Genomic DNA, 15,290 nt, shown 5'->3' on the forward strand with positions numbered 1-15,290 from the left:
GTTACTCACGGGAGTCATTTTCCATTGCAGCCGTTGCTCCTCTCAGGGACAGAGGGGAAAGCTGACCAAGGATGTCAGGACGCGCTCCAGAAAGAGAAGATCAGCGCCAATCCTGTCACCTGATTGCAATGAAATCACTGGAGCTCAACAAAATCATTAAAACCAAACACAAACGAAACCCACAGACCAGCACTTGCCATCAAAAGTGTTCCAGTGGTAACTGCCTGTGGCTACCATTAGCAGCAGAGCCCCCCAGCTCTCCAGCCCACCCTCTTCCACCTTGTCTGCAGGAGTGACCAGCTTTTGGCCGCTACTTTAACAGCTGCCTATGCCGGGCTCCTTTTTCATTCTTCCTTCCCGCTCCTTCAGTGCAAGGTGGGCTTCTGGTCAGTCTAGGCTGGGCTCAAGACCTCCCTACTTCCGTAGCCTAGACTATGGCAAAGAAATAAGAATTAGCAAACAGGAACTCTACCCACAGCGCCTCTCTGACCAGCCTAGAAAGGAGGAAGACCCCAGCACACAGCTTGGGAGGTAGAGATCAGCCTACACTTTTATCCCCTACCTACCTCCTCTAGGATCTCTCCCAAAAGTCACACCATAATTACCTTTGAAAGAGGGTGGAAGCTGAGGAGCAGTCAGCAGTAAATGATAAATGCTTGGAAACAGGTAACCACACAAGCAGACAATGAAGGAGATGAGTTACCCGAAGGGCAGCTCAGCCCAACTGGCTTTCACTAGCCCACTGCTCAGGATGTCAAGCCCTGGCCTGGTGAGGTCACAAGTTCCGGGTGGGCGCCACATCACTGCCCCTTTGTGACACGGGGCTGCACGGGGAGACAAGGTGGCCACGCAGCCGCCCCAGCCTGGGCACCTCCCCTGCAGCCGGCAGCCGGTGCCGCTGAGCTTCCCCACATGCTGCTGGCAAAGGGACTAACCGCCAGCACAGCTCCCACCTCTTCCCTGTGCCACACAGCCAGAGAAGTGAACATCCGCTCAGGGCTGTAAGCTGCCCGTGCACAGCTGTGGCTGGCACAGTCACGTTGCTAGAGGGTTTCTTTTCCACTGGTCCCAGGTACAGGACTGCATCTGTGATGCTCGTGTAGCAAAGCACCTGGGCTCGTACAGGTTCACTGCCAAAGAATTTCATCTGTCCCCCAAGATACACCAAGATACGTGGGGCATCCAGTTTGGCCACAGCCTTGCTTGGGTGGCTTTTATCATCACGTGCCTCTGGGGATGGCTGGTGTTCCCCCTCTCTTGCCTGGGGAGGCTGCTTTTGCCCCTTCTCTGCACAGGGTACCTGGGTATACTCTTGCCCCGTGCAGGGGGCTCTTTATGCCCATGTCTCAATCAGGATGGTGAGCTTTGCTTCTGCCCAGCTTGGGGCACTGAGTTTTGTCCCTGCCCTGCTCAGGGCATCTTGCCTTGCCCCTGCCTGCTGGGAGCAGCCAGTTTTGCCCCTGCCATGGCAGGACCAGCGGGGCTCCAGCACCTTTTCCCTAGGCCAGCTACCAGTGCAGTGCTGGATCTCGCTGTCACACCATGACCTCGCCATCCAGGACAAAGGCAGCTTTGCTCCAAGTCTCCTTCAGCGCTGTTCCTGCAGCTGGCATCTGACAGGCGTAGGTACAAAGTTCCCTCCCTGCTGAGTTGGCTGCAGGGTCAGGCTGCAGGGAACACCTGCGGGCAGCACCCAATGCCACCCAGGGAAGTGAAGGATCCCAGCAGCTGGATGTCAAGCAGGGTGTGCCTCTGCTGCCGTTCCTCACTCACACGCTTCAGCTACAGCTCTTGTGCTTGGGCACATGGCATTCCATTATGCTTCTCAAAACGCTGCAGTCAGCAGGCTCGCTTGGGTGAATGTGGCTGAAGAATCCCTGTGCCCCAAGAGGCTCCTTTTGTGAAGGCATCTTGTCTGTAAGATGACCTGGACAGAGTGTTTCCTTATTTGACTTGTATTACTGCTCTGAAGATGCCTAAGGGACAAAAAAAAAAAAAAAAAAAAAAGTAAACAAATTAAAGGCAAGCAAAAAGAAAAAATTTAAAAAGAAAACCAACAAAAACAACAAAATGTCACTGCTCTTATTAGTAAAGGCAACAAGGAGCCCAAGCAGCACCAGCTGCCGGGGCTTCCAGGGTCCAGAAAGCTCTGTGAGACCTGTGGAGACCCTGTCTGCCCTCATTAGACATTGGAAACACCAGCTTGCAAAGCTCTCTTCAGGCCTGAAGATATCTGCTGCCCCTGAGGGCCTTTGGTGGGCATGAAGGAGATCTCCAGGAATGACAAGGTGCTGCTGACAGGACCCCTGTGAAACTGCTTGGTGTGTTCCCTGAGTGGACCACCCAGGGGGTGAGTACAGCTTGGTGGAGAGAAAACGCAGCAGCCTGAGAATGCAGGTGCACGAATGGAGACCGTGGTGTGATGTGCCTTGTGTGCCTGGGCTGCTCTGCATCTGCTGGGTAGAGGGAGGACAGAGCTCATCGCACTGCAGTGGTGGCACTCTGTGGCTTGCACAAAGGCACCCAATGTGTCTGCAGGGCTGCCTGGGGTACCCTCTGCTCTGCCCTGGAGAGGCTGCACCTGCAGTGCTGTGTCCAGTGCTGGGATTCTCTCCTGGTTTCAGCTGGGATAGAGTGAATTTTCTTCTTAGTAGCTGGTGCAGTGCTGTGGTTTGGCTTTGGTGTGAGAGCAACGTTGATAGCACACTGATGTTTTTAGCTGTTGCTGGGTGATGTTTATGCTAAATCAAGGACTTTTCAGTTCCTTAGGCCCTGCCAGCAAGAGGGCTGGAGGGGCACGGGAAACTGGGGTACAGCCAGGACAGGTGACCCAAGCTAGCCAAAGAAGTATTCCGTACCATATGACGTCATGCTGAGTATATAAACTGGGGGGAGAAGAAGGAAGGGGGGTACAACCGGCATTATGGCGTTTGTCTTCCCGAGTAACCGTTATGCGTGATGGAGCCCTGCTTTCCTGGGGATGGCCAAACAGCTGCCTGACGAAGGAAAGCAGTGAATGAATTCCTTGCTTTGTTTGCGTGTGTGGCTCTTGCTTTACCTATTAAACTGCGTTTATCTCAACCCGTTTTACATTCCTTCCCGATCCTCCTTCCCGTCCCTTTGGGTGGGGGACAGTGAGAAAGTGGCTGCATGGTGCTTGGTTGCTGGCCGGGGTTAAACCACGACAATGTATTTAAAAAAAAAATAAAAAAGAAGTGTGTGAATGATTACCCCAGCCCTGCTGTCACTGGGCTCAGCACAGTCACAGGAATGGGCTTGAACAGTGCCCAGGAGTGACCCTTCACTGCAGTGAGCTCGATTCCGGCTCCCCAGAGCTAAAGCCTCTCTGCACTGTTCCGCCACGGCTTTGAATGAAGAGCAAAGGGCTCAACAGGCTTGTTCTGCTTCCAAACCACCAACTCAGGGAAGAGGAACAACAACCTATGTTCAAAATGGCTAGATAGCTATTTCTTGTGTCTCAGATCACAGTGGTGGCGTAACCTTCCTTCTCTCTCATCCTACACGCTTCCCAGCAGGCATTTGTGTTACGTCCTGATCTGGACAGCCCTCGCCACAGCTTCTTTTCTAGGAAATAGGCTTTGAAAAGAGGTGTTCCCAGGCTGAGAGCCTCCTTGAAGCTTTCCAGTCTGGACACCTTGTAGATCATTTTAAATGCCTTTGCTTTTCACATTCTGGTGGCTTTTACAGGTAACAATAGGGATAGGAACATGCTACTGTGGTATGTGATCATTGAGGCACCTGAGAGAACAACTGTTATGGTTAAAATACAAGGGGAGTCCTGCTGCTTCTGTCTTCTTTTTGTTTCCCAAGACAAAGGCAGTTCGGCAGGCCTAAATATTGTCATTTACAGAGCCATTTGAGAAGGTAAGGGGAACACCCAAGGTTTAAAGAACACATAAACAAGAGACTCTTGGGGGTGTGTGTGTGTGTGTGTGTGTATGAGACATTTTGCTTCTCCCAGACAAAAGCAGTGTCTTCAAAGGTTGGTATCCTTACTGTCGTTGCTCATGCGTGATGAGGGCTTATTAATGAATTTCCACTGTAAGGACAGAATGTGCTTCTTACGCCTTCATTACTTCTTCTGCCCCGCCAGGAGAATCTGCGGAGCAGATTTTGAAGATGATACTGCCTTGCAGGAGTATGACCCAAGCACAAAATACTGTGACGTGATCCATGGGAGCTCTGTTACTTGGTAATGGCATGGTAACTCGGCCCAATTACTCATATTCTTTAAATGCAAGTGTATTTGGACTGATCACAGCAGGAGTGGCTTCCAAGGTTTTCTTTGCAGTGCGCATTGCAGCCTGCCAAATTGACATTGATCTTGGAGATGAGTGAGGATGTAAGGTACAGCAAGACTTTAACTTTTGGAGTGAAGTTTGGAAACTGGGCACTTATAGTAGGGAACTGGAGGAGGAAGGACAAATGATGGAAAAGTGACAGTCAGTTGCCAATTAGATGAAACATGCCTCGTACCAGCTCTTTCAGTTGGCCAGTGCCAGTGGAAACCTTTGTTGTGTTGGCATAGGGAGTACCTGATGGTGAAGACACAAGTCTGGAATAGCTTGTGCCCTTCAGTACCAAACCCTGAACATTCAGAAATGAACTCTTTGCTTTGCGGGATTATTGGGTTTCTTCCATTATGTTCACATCTGTTGGTCTTTCTCATAGGCCAAAGCATGTGTCAGCAGGAGCAGTGCCAGGACAGCTTGGATGAGGGGACTGCTGGAGGAGACACCGATGTGACTTCTCCTGTCACTGCCAGCTGTCCTGAGAGAAGTCCTGAGGCTGGTAAAGCATAAAACTGAATAGCCTGTGGCTGGATTTCTGCGGCCAGTGTAAGGAACTGAAAAATATAATAACCACAATGTTTTGCAAAGTGCTTGAAAGTGGATCTTTGCCAGAGGGAGTTGTTCAGTGTTTTGTGAGGTGACAATCTCTAGTCACTTAGTTCCTTAGTGAAAATGTCACATGACAGTAGCACCAAGATTCCTGGTATGCTAACAGTAACGTTTCCTTCAGGTAAGGCAGCTGCAATGTTTCAAGCCTGGAAACCAGCAGATGTTTAGGATGTCATACTTTGAGACCACAGACAGCTGTTGTTTGATTTAAGGCATTACAAGAACTATCAGCATGGCTTGAACTGAAGTTGCTGTATGGTAAATAGCCACAGCAGCTGAACTCTCCTGATTTGCTGTTCTTTTATTTGCCCTAGAGTGCACTGCACTATCTTAAAGTGATGCGCCACAGGGATACACCACAGACTCCCCTCCCCTTATTCCAGTGTGACTCATCCAACATCTGGCTTGCTGGGAAAGGCTGCTTTAAAAGCCATTCTTTTAAAATCCCTAGGATGGAACGCACTAACATTAAAAAGGCAAGGAACAGCAGGGCGTAAGGTCTACTCTAACAGACTTTTGATTAGGGTATGTAACGGAAATAGGCTTTAGGTTACCAGATCAGATCATTCACTTCTCCAGAATTTGATACATGTGTCTCATCAGAGCTGCTCTAGAGGAACGGATCTCTTAATTCCCATGTAAACTGCAGGCAAACAGTAGCAAAGCACTAATGTCCTGTTACTATCTCTGTTACTATGTCCTGCTGGCTGTCTTCTCATGGCCATTGTGCCTCCTCTGTTGACCGGTTCTCACTCAAGTACTCAAAATGTGCTGTTTCTCCCAGCTCCTTGTACCACGCCACTATCATTTTTCCCTTGCCAAGCCCGTTCTCGGGTCATGCCTGATCTGTGCTTAGTTGAGGCTTCAGCTCATCTCCAACTCCTTCCTGTTCTACATCGTGTAGCCGTGTGCATCCCCTTCCCCCATTGCACAGAAGGTCCCTTTTGATATCTTCTGAAGCATCTGTCCTGCCACTGTGCTCAGGGGCAGAACTTTTCTCTTTCCCTTCTTTCAGTTTAGCCTAAGATGGTGAAATCCCCGCAGATAGTTTGTTCCCCTATTTCCTTTATGTTGCATTTCTCTCCAAGCATCACAAGACTCCTCCCCTTCCTGCTCCAAGCCACCTCTCATTCTCTTTGGGTATGACCCTGCTCTCTGTCTTAGCGTCTGCCTGGGTCTCCCTCCATTATACAGTATTTCTTCCATCTTACGGTTTGTGTCTTTTAGCAGGTTTCCCCCTCTTCTCCTGACCTCTGATTTCCCTAGTTTGTTTGCTCACTTGTGCCCTCATATGTGCAGATGGGTCAGTTGCTTCTTTTTCGCAAACAAGCTACCTTGCCCCGATTTCTCCTGGGTGCCTGACCCTTCTTTCCTGTCTGGAGGATCCTCACTGGCATGTTTGGGCTGGGGTGAGGATGGCTGGCAGCAGCTGTGTTCAGAGGTGTCATTCAGTTCCACATCTTGATCCCTTGAGCTGCTGCCTGGTAGATCCCTGCGTGGCTCGTTTCAGCATGAACGGATGGTGCAAGCTGCTTCTTGTCCTGTTCAGTCCTCCTGTCACCAGGAGGTTTTTCAGGGAAAAGGCAACCGAGGGAGATTTGGGATCATGTGTCACTTTCAGCTTCTTCCCACTCTCACCCGCTGCACCAAGAGCATTGCTGTGGCTCTATGCCTGCTTTACTTTCGTGTGTTTAGTATTTCTCTGAAGCGAGAACCTCTTTGACAGCATCTCTCTCTGCCTTTTGGCATCAGTCCTACTTGGTTCGACCAAGTCCACTTGTTAGCACAGTAGAGCCTCTCTTCCTTCGTTGCTTTTTCCCTGATAGGACTTGAGCAGCAAAGCTGCCTTAATGCTTGAACACGCAGTGCTGCACGATTGGCTGCAACGTTCTCCCTCAAAAGCTCCTCCAGCCGACGGTGAATCTTGGATGCTCATGGATCTCTGGATTTCCTCATGTTTTCCACCCGTAATCATACTGAATACCAGCACCTTCCTGACAGAGGGAGGGGATAATCACTTGATGGCACTGTCTGACGGCCCTGTTGGCAAACCTCTGCTCCCCTGCAGGGCACCCCAGCTGCCTTCTTGTTTGAGGCTTTCCCCCTTGAAGCCGCTGTGTGCCGGTTTATGAAAGTTATATGAAGCTATGGGGATGCCAGCATTGTAACAGACCATCATGAAGAAGCTTGGTCTTGTGGCTCACTACCGGGGTCTGGAGGCTCCTCTGGAAGGGGAAGAAGAAGAGTGGAGGACTCTTTTGAGGGGTGCATATGTGTGCAAAGACACCTGTGTGAAACTCTCAGGGTAGCTAGAGGTTTTTGGCAGTAACATTGTTTAATATGAGGATGAGCGTACCGTGGATTCTGTCCCAAGGCGCTACTGATGTCTTCTAGCCATCTTCCAGGCACAGGTGTAGCATTTTGGGTATTGCACCAAACCTGCCTGACAGCGAAGCTGCGGATGGCTCTTTTTCAAGCATGGTTGAATGCGAGCATCCCAGGGAGAGTTACTAATCCTCTGTTTTTCTTTTGTAGGCAGAGTGGCCCCGTGAGCCCCAGCAAGTCCCGGTTGGTGACGAGCAGCTGTCATGATCTCTACAGCACCTCTTTACAGTGGGGTGCACAACTGGAGCAGCACAGACCGGATTCGCATGTGTGGCCTCAACGAGGAGAGGTGAGGTGCGTGGGCGGTGTGGTAGGGGAAGGAGGAAGAGAGTGGAGAAAGTGCGTTAGGGATCGGGAAAGGCTATGGGAAGGGAGCTGGTGCTGGCTTAACCTGTTCTTCCTGTGGTGTAAAATGGACTGAGGTGCGAAAGAGCTGCAGGGAGGGGATGGGTGTGTGGTTAAACAGTGGCATTCTGTGCTGGTCCCCACATCCCGTGCTCCAGCAAGGAGGGCCCACAAGCAGAGCATGCTGGAGTTCTCTGCAGAGGAACTGCTGGCTGCGTGTAGCTGTAGTACATCCATGCCGTTGGTGGGTGATGAGGCTGAGTCGTCTGCATGTGCTGTTGGCTTCAGCAGACGTGTGCTCTTAACTGGCAGAGAGGGGAAGAGCTTGACCCTCTGCGAGCCAAGTAGCTAAGACCTGTCGGCGGTGACCCAGGAGGGTTAGTACAGACCAAATGATTAGAAGGGAGAGTTGTGACATGCCACCAAATAGGAGATTAGGGAGGATTAGTGACTGGGAGGCAGAATCGATCAAGATGAGTTCTTGGCCTGCCCCGTGGCTTTGCATCACCTTTTTATTCCACAGCTCTTGGGGGAGTTCTCAAAACTGATCAGTTTGTGGCTTCCTTGAGGCTACTACGTGTGTTCATTGCATTTGCCAGAGCCAGAAAAGTTTGACGGGCTTGAAGGCAGCACGCACCTGTCGTTCCTGACTGTGGGTGTTGAGGCTTTTGGCGGCGAGTCCTCCGAGGGCCGGTCAGAAGAGCGGCGGGACAGGGAAGAGTTCAGACTGTGGCTTGAGGCAGACATGCGGGCAGAGATCATCTTCAGCCCTCAGCAGCCGCTTGGCCTGCTGTGTGTCCCTCAGATAAGAGCTGGGGATGGCGTTGCCCTCCGCCTCTCCTAAACCACGTGGAGCTACTCCTAGTTGACAACAAACATCAAAGCTCGGGGTGCGAGTGAGACGGGCACACCGGGCCGGCTGCAGCCGAGCGCTGTCCCGTGGCTGCCCGCCCCGCTTGGGGCCAGGTGGGAGGCAGCTGGCACCGGCTGGCCGTGCTGTCCCCGTGCCCTGCAGCCGGGTGTGGCGGGCTCCCCACGCCGCGGCACGGGCCGGCCTGTGGAGGAGCCCCGGTCGGCGGCATTCGGGGCCGGAGGCGGGGCAGGCCGCAGCACCGGGGCCGGGGCTGCCCTCGGGGCCGTCCCGGCAGCTGACAGGGCCTGGGCCCGGCACGGGGCAGAGCCGGCCCCGCCGCCCTGGCAGGTAGCCGAGGGCGGGAGGAGGCGGTGCCGGTGGCGGGGAAGGGCCGGGTCCCGCTGTCCAGCTCCCGGCCGCTCGCCCGCCGTGCCGCGGGCAGCCAGCTGCGCTCGGGCGCCCCCTGGCGTCTCACCGGCGCGTCGCCCGGCTGTGTGTGGCGGGCCCCGGCCCCGGCCCCGGCCCCGCTCCGCCCGCGCTCCGCCCGGCCGGCCGCCGCAGGGCTCCTCGGGGACCGGGCTGCGCCGGCGGGCTGGCTCCGGGACCCCCGCTCCCCGCCCCGCAAAGGTCCCTCCCGGTCCGGCGGGGCCGGGTCTGCCCCAGCGCGGGGCTGGGCCCCGGGGCCTGGCCACGTCCGGGCCCCCTTGTGCGGCAGCCCGAGCCCCGCCGGCTGTGCTGAGGCGGCCTGGCCCCTGCCAGCCCGGCCCCCGCGCCACAGCCCGGCCCGGCCCCCCATCTCCCCTCGCTAGTGACAGGCCTCTCCGGCCTGCTGTGGCCGGGCTGGGCTGGAGGGGCCCTGCCAAACTGCTGCCGAGGGGGCAGGAGCCCCTCGAAGGGACCAGGCTGTCACGGGGGTTGTGAGGCAGCCCGGAGCGGGGTGCCTGTGCTGGGGCTGCGGGAGCCTGAGGAGAAAGCTGGCTCCTGTAGCTTGTGTCCATTACTTTGTGGTGAAAGCCTGGGGGTTAGGGGAGCAAATCCAGAAAAATCATGTCAGCAGCAGAAGCTGAGCTGGAGGTTGGTTCCTTCGAGAGCAGAGAATCCCTGTGGGGTAAATACTGCTGGGGCAGGAGTGTCCCAGGCCAGGGCATTGAAGACACAAGCGCTGTCTCCTGTGCAGGGTTCTCGCAGATGCCAAGAACAACTGTCTCCTCGGTGTGCTCCATTTCCACAGAGCTCACAGTCCGTACCCCAAATTCAGGCTTTCCGCTCAGAAACTGTCTTCCAAAGAGAAAGGGTCAGACGCGCAGGCCAGCAGGGCACTGCACACCGAGGCGGCTGCCCGCACCTGCTGCTTCTGTTACGGACGGCTTGAGCCCAGATAGCTTTGGCGCTGGGGGGAGATGTCCACCTGTGGCTGGCGGGGAGCAGCAGGGCTGGGCTGGGGAGTCCCAGGGCAGGGAGTGAGCGTGGCTGGGAGACAGAGGAATGGGGAGTGCGGAGGTGCCTGTGGAAGAAGAGAGGGGCAGGCTGGGGCTCGGGGGAGGATGGGACTGGAAACGTGTGGTGGGGCAGAACAGGAAGCGGAGGGGTTGGGAGTGGATGTGTGGAGCCGGACTGTGATGCAGCGCAGCCAGGGAGGGCTGGGCTGGCCCATGGTGACACCAGGGTGTGTGTGCCAAAATGGCCATGGGTAAGGAGGGTGCACAGAGCTGCTGTGCCACAGAGAAGGTCTTGTCAGGCCCGTAGGTGGTGTAGGGTAAGCATTTCTGTGTGAGGAGGTGCTATCCAGCGGGCAGAGCTCTGGGAGAGGGAGGCCACAGTGGACAGCAGTGTTCCTCATCCCCTCAGCCTGCAGTGGCCACATAACCTGTGTTGATGAGGAGCTAGCTACCTGGAGCAGGCATGCTGCTTCAGGCTGCCAGCTGATCTGCTGTCCCATGCGGGGACAGGGAGGGGTAGGATCCTGGGAGGGTGTCTTGGGCTTTCGTAATGCTGTGTCTTGTTCCTCGACTAGGAGAGCCCCCCTTTCTGATGAGGAGTCTAAAACGAGCAGCTCCCAGCACTTGGGGTCTCAAGAGTTTTGCGTCAGCAGCAGCCTTTCCGAGGTGAGCTCCTCGTGTGCACATCTGGGTTCAAGGCGGCGTTCCCTGGTGGAACAAGCTAAACAAAAGCATCTACCCTAATGGGTCCCGCAGGCTCCTTCTTGAAGGTGGTGCACTTAGGTGCAGTAAGGCAAAGCAGCGCTCTAGTTTGGCAAGAACTGTTTGCCATTTCTGCCTCTGTGTCCTGAGCGGGGCATAGAGAGAAGGTCCTGCCTGTTGTGCTAGGAGCCACTTTCACAGCTCTCAGGAACACCTTCTTCTCCCTTCTTGTTGCAGGTGGAGCTCACAGCAGTCAGCAGTGGTGGCAGCAGTGCCCAGGGGCTGGATGCTGATGGCAACACGGTGGAGGAAAAGCTGGGGCCCAAACTGGAAGAGCAGCCACCTGATCCCAACCCAAACCCTGAGCGTGTGGGAAAGACTGTGAAAGATGATGCCCTGGGCCCTCTGGTGAGCCAGGGGGATGGCAGAGGGCAGGAGCCTCCAGTCCCCAGAGCTGCTGAGCAGGAGAGCGGTGGTGCTGATGCTGCCTGGACACTTGCAGAGCCTCACAGTGACAAGCAGGCTGATGCTCCTCCAGCCTGCTCCGTGGCTCCAGAGAGCGAGCCTGCTGGGAAGGAGAAAACCACCCCAAGCACTGGAGCACAGGGGCCAGGCACGCTGGCAGAAGGGACGTTGTCTGTGGTTGTCTCCAGCTGCAACACCTCTGCCTCCACTCCTGCTACTTTTACTTTGAACAGAGTGTGCTTTCCCACATCTCAGGCCCCTGCTATGCAAAAACTACCCCTGACCTTTCAGGCTGGGGCAGTTCTGAGCCCGAGCCAGTCACTGGTGTACATCCCACCACCCAGCTGCGGGCAGCCACTCAGTGTGGCTACGCTGCCAGCCACCTTGGGGGTCTCCTCCACCCTCACCCTCCCTGTCCTGCCTTCCTACATACACGAGCGTTGCCTGCCAGGCATTATCGCTTCCCCAGAGTTGCGCTCCTACCCCTACCCCTTCTCTGTCACCAGACCCTTGGCTTCAGACGCCAAAGTGGTGTCTGTGGAGGTGAATCAGTTTAGCTGCCCCTCGCCCTCAGGTGGAAGCAGTGCCCAGGCTGCTGCTGAGGGCGCTCCCTCATGCACCGCTGGCCCTTCCCTCTCATCCAGCCAGGCTGCGCTGGCAGCATCGTGCGGGAGTGCTGCTCCGTCTTCCGGCACTGGTGCGCACGCCAGAGCCCCGGCAGCTCCCGAGCCGCAAGTACCGGGGGCTGCCACTTCACTCTCTCCTCTGAAGTCCCCTCCACAGCTCGAGCGTGAGATGGTCTCCTCTCCAGAGTGCAGCGAGATGCCTCTCGATCTCTCCTCCAAGTCCAATCGTCAGAAACTGCCTCCACCCAGTCAATGCAAAACACCTCCTATGCCCATCCTCACACCCGTGCACACCAGTGGCAAAGCTCTCCTCACCACAGTCCTGTCCAAGTCCCAGCGTGCAGCCCAGACTACGGGCAGCAGCGTCACCTCGTGTCTTGGCACCACCCCTCCCTTAGTCATCTTCCCTGAATTCCTGCGCAATGGCGAGCAGGGTTCCTGGGTGAAGAACACCACGCTCATCAGCACCATTCCAGGCACCTGTGTCGGCGTCGCCAACCCGGTGCCTGCCTCGCTGCTGCTCAGCAAGGACCCTGGCATGAGCTTCAGCAGAGATCCGCGCCACCTTCCCAAGCAGGAGCCTATTTCCATCATTGACCAGGGAGAGCCTCGCAGTGCTGGGGTTCCCTGTGGGAAGAAGTCCAACCAGGTCAGCACAGAAGGACAGCAGGATCCCGCCAGGAGACTTCATGGTAGAGTTGCTCCAGGAGCTCCTTTGTGTCAGTCCAAGGACATGTCCACCTGGAATCCTGGCCAGGGAAGTGTGTACCCACGATGCCCTGTGAATGGAAAACCTTCCAATCCTCAGCTTCTGCCTCTTGGCTGGTCTCCTTATCATCAACCCCCCCTGCTTTCGATCGGCATCTCTACAGCAGGGCAGCTGCCCCCAAACCAGAACAGCTCCTGTAAGCCAGCTGGTGCAGGTGAGCTCCCAACATTCCCGAGCGTGCAGCCCACAGAGTCCAGCACAGCTGCCCAGAGCCTGCCGGAGGGGCTGCCCAGGCTCCCACCCGAGGAACGGGAAGCTGTAGCCAAGAGCAAGAGCTGCCGGGCCTTGCCCAAGCTCTATGAGGAGCCAGCCAATCCAGTCCCACTGGTTGCTGGTCCATCTCTTCAGACCAGTGCTGTGGATGTGAAAGGGGGGAAGGGGAAGCTGGACATTCCACAGAAGAGTCAAGAGTGTGATCGGCCAGAGGCTGACTCCAGTAAGGAGGGTAATGTACAGACTGAGGCTCCTCAGGGGAGCTGTAGCCGCAAACAGTTGGACGCAAAGCCTAAAACCCAAGTGTTAGCAGCATATTTGTCGCATGATCTGCCTGCAGCTGGGCAGCAGAGCCTGCGAATGATTTCAGAGGTGCCCACAGAGAGTCAGCGCAAGGAGCTAGGCTGCGAAGGCTCCCAGGAGCCACCAGCAGTAGAGCCCCTCCAGTGCGTGCGTCAGGTGAATCTGTGCAGGGTCAGGAAGGAGCGAGTGGACTGTGACATGTCATTTACCTCTGGGACTTGTCTACGAGCTGGGACTGCTCCCCAGGCCTTTGGTGAGGTCAAACTCAAAGGAGCAGGCCAAATCAAGCAAGAGGGCAGCGTGCACTGCAAGTCCAAGCGGCAGCATGGTGGGGACGCCAGGCAGGCCCACAAGAGACTGAAGTGTCAAACCCAGGATGGTGAGGAGCCCCCAGGCAAATCGGGGAGCCGGAGTGCGCATGGCCAGAAGGTAGGTGGTATAGGCTGGGCCTCTTGGGTTATGGCAAAGGTTAGCAGGCGAGGTTGCAGGCGAGGAGGGAGCTCTTCACAGAGGAGGGCACAGCTGAGTGCACAGGGCTTTCCGCCCATGCTCTTTGGCATTACCTGGCAGTGGATTAATGTACCCGTGTCTGCAGGTTATCTAGAGCAAAAATGGATCTGGGGTGTCAAAAGTGCTGGAGGGCACCAGCATGATGAGTAGGGGACAGCGTTTTGTCCCTTCTCTTTTGCTACTCCAGCTCAGTCATTTGGCAGCTCAGGCTTCAGTCCATGTCCTCCATTCACAGTGGCGAAAACACCATGACGATCTGCATGACCTTGGCAAGCGAGAAGGCCGAACCGGCCTGGGATCAGGGCAAGATCACAGCAGTCTCAGGGTAAAGCGTAAGCGCAGGAGGCCAGCAAAGACGGAGTTCCCATCGCCAGCACACCGTGGGGACAGCCACGAGGAAGGTACCCTTGTGAATGGCAATGTATTATTGCGGGGTCAGGCTGCAGCGGTTCCTGTCACCCTAATGCCCATGTGGCCAAACTGTTGCTACTCTGAAGCTGAACAGCCTCTGGAGCTAGTGGCTTCCCGTAGTGGGTTGGGATCCAAAACAGAGCTGCGATGTGATGCTGAACTGCCCTTCCCAGGCCAGCAGACTTGCGTGGACAGATCTGTAGCATGTTTTCTCAAGGCGCAGTTTTCCCCACAGGTTACCTTGAGAAGAAGCCCAAGAACAACTTTGGGGATTTCATTCCGGTGGTGCTGAGCAGTCGGACACACAGTCAGTCGGGTGAGTTGGTGCTAGGAGACCCAGCTGGGAGTCCTGGGTGGACTGTGAGCCTTTCCCTTTTTACGTGGCCTTGTCCCTGCCTTCTGTCCTGCCTTGCAGGGGTTTTCTTGTAGATACTCTTGGCTTTTTTGTCAGCTAGAGATCTCACTTTCTTGCAGGAAGCATCGCTGGCTCTTCGGCTGGTGTGACAGGAGAGTGTGATGTGAGCGGTCAGGAGATTTTACCATTGTTGGAGGAGGATCAGGAAGAAGAGGAGGAGGAAGGGGAGGAGGAGACATCCTTGAAACGTCGCAGGCTGTGAAAATCCCACAGGACATCACGCTATCACAGTCGCAGGGCCAGGGACAGGTCTCTGTCTGAGAGGAGCAGCTGTTACACGAGGAGGAATCGGGAGCTGCCCTGGAGAGTGGCATCACCCAGGCAGCTGTGGGAGCCCAATGAGGAGGAGGAAGATGACAGCCACATCAAAAGGAAGAAAAGGAGACGACAGAAAAGTCGGAAGTACCAGATGGGGGAATATTTGACCGAGAGAGAGGAGGCGAAAATCCAAAGCAGGTACAATCTGGGAAGGGGATTCCAGTATGAAGCTGCGGCCCAGCGCGGGGTGTTGTTGTTTTATTGCGCTTTTTTTGTTACATGTGGGATTTTGGTGGGGATTTTGGTAATGATGAAACTCCGTCATTATTAATGTCACTATGTGTTGTCTGATGTGTCAGCATTTTACCCCTTTCTCTTCACATACCAGTCAAGAGACTTGGCTCTTCCTTGCCATGTTCTCGACTCTTCTTAGGTTCATGCCATTTCCTACCTGACTCCTCTACAGCCCAAGGGTGCTGTTCATTGCTGGGAAGGTGTTCCCTGACATGGACAGGCAACCTGCCAAGTGAGGAGTATTTAACCTACACTGATGGGCTACTTTAAAAGCTTTGCTGTAGAATACAGAGCCATTGCACGCTGGCAGAAGGAATCAGATACCGGAGAAGGAGCATCTCAAGTCCTTGTATATTGCCCTGGGTTAGTTGTGAAAGTGT

The 15,290-nt window shown here is 55.2% G+C and overlaps 1 pseudogene; it reads left to right on the forward strand.

Moving 5' to 3' along the window:
- The window catches only part of LOC119157274, a 40,957-nt pseudogene that overhangs the window by 13,736 nt on the left and 11,931 nt on the right, over positions 1 to 15,290 (forward strand).

The sequence above is a fragment of the Falco rusticolus genome, chromosome 14 (assembly GCF_015220075.1).
Source record: "Falco rusticolus isolate bFalRus1 chromosome 14, bFalRus1.pri, whole genome shotgun sequence".
In the NCBI taxonomy this organism is placed as follows: domain Eukaryota; kingdom Metazoa; phylum Chordata; class Aves; order Falconiformes; family Falconidae; genus Falco; species Falco rusticolus.